Consider the following 1,937-nt stretch of genomic DNA (forward strand, 5'->3'; position numbering starts at 1 on the left):
ACCGCCATCTCCCCCTCCCCACTCCCCTGACACAGGGACATCTAACACCGCCATCTCCCCCTCCCCTCTCCCCAGACACTGGGCCATCTAACACCGCCACCTCCCCCTCCCCTCTCCCCAGACACAGGGACATCTAACACCGCCATCTCCCCCTCCCCCAGACACAGGGACATCTAACACCGCCATTTCACCCTCCCCTCTCCCCCAGGCAAAGGGACATCTAACACCGCCATCTCCCCCTCCCCTCTCCCGCAGGCACAGGGACATCTAACACCGCCGTCTCCCCCTCCCCTCTCCACCAGTCACAGGGACATCTAACACCGCCATCTCCCCCTCCCCTCTCCACCAGACACAGGGACATCTAACACCGCCATCTCCCCCTCCCCAGACACAGGGACATCTAACACCGCCGTCTCCCCCTCCCCTCTCCCCAGAAACTGAGGCATCTAACACCGCCATCTCCCCCACCCCTCTCCCGCAGGCACAGGGACATCTAACACCGCCGTCTCCCCCTCCCCTCTCCACCAGTCACAGGGACATCTAACACCGCCATCTCCCCCTCCCCTCTCCACCAGACACAGGGACATCTAACACCGCCATCTCCCCCTCCCCAGACACAGGGACATCTAACACCGCCATCTCCCCCTCCCCTCTCCCCAGACACAGGGACATCTAACACCGCCATCTCCCCCTCCCCAGACACAGGGACATCTAACACCGCCATCTCCCCCTCCCCTCTCCCCAGGCACAGGGAGATCTAACACCGCCATCTCCCCCTCCCCTCTCCCCAGGCACAGGGACATCTAACACCGCCATCTCCCCCTCCCCTCTCCCCAGACACAGAGACATCTAACACCGCCATCTCCCCCTCCCCTCTCCACAGACACAGGGCCATCTAACACCGCCACCTCCCCCTCCCCTCTCCCCAGACACAGGGACATCTAACACCGCCATCTCCCCCTCCCAAGACACAGGGACATCTAACACCGCCATTTCACCCTCCCCTCTCCCCCAGGCAAAGGGACATCTAACACCGCCATCTCCCCCTCCCCTCTCCCCCAGGCACAGGGACATCTAACACCGCCGTCTCCCCCTCCCCTCTCCACCAGTCACAGGGACATCTAACACCGCCATCTCCCCCTCCCCTCTCCACCAGACACAGGGACATCTAACACCGCCATCTCCCACTCCCCAGACACAGGGACATCTAACACCGCAATCTCCCCCTCCCCTCTCCCCAGACACAGGGACATCTAACAATGCCATCGCCCCCTCCCCCACACAAAAGTGACATCTATCACCGCCATCTCCCACAACGTTCTCGCCAGACTCAGAGACATCTAAAACCGCCATCTCCCCCACTCCAGGCACAGGGACATCTAACACCGCAATCTCCCCCTCCCACTCCCCCAGGCACAGGGATATCTAACACCGCCATCTCCCCCAACCCTCTCCACAGACACAGGGACATCTATCACTGCCATCTCCCCCTCCCCTCTCAACAGACACAGGGACAGCTATCACTGCCATCTCCCCCTCCCCTCTCCACACAGGGACATCTATAACTGCCATCTCCCCCTCCCCAGACACAGGGACATCTAACACCGCCATCTCCCCCTCCCCTCTCCACCAGGCACAGGGAGATCTAACACAGCAATCTCCCCCTCCCCTCTCCCCAGGCAAAGGGACATCTACCGGCGCCATTTCACCCTCCCCTCTCCCCCAGGCACAGGGACATCTAACACCGCCGTCTCCCCCTCCCCTCTCCACCAGTCACAGGGACATCTAACACCGCCATCTCCCCCTCCCCTCTCCACCAGACACAGGGCCATCTAACACCGCCACCTCCCCCTCCCCTCTCCCCAGACACAGAGACATCTAACACCGCCATCTCCCCCTCCCCAGGCACAGGGACATCTAACACCGCCATCTCCCCC

The sequence above is a fragment of the Carcharodon carcharias genome, chromosome 6 (assembly GCF_017639515.1).
Source record: "Carcharodon carcharias isolate sCarCar2 chromosome 6, sCarCar2.pri, whole genome shotgun sequence".
Lineage (NCBI taxonomy): Eukaryota > Metazoa > Chordata > Chondrichthyes > Lamniformes > Lamnidae > Carcharodon > Carcharodon carcharias.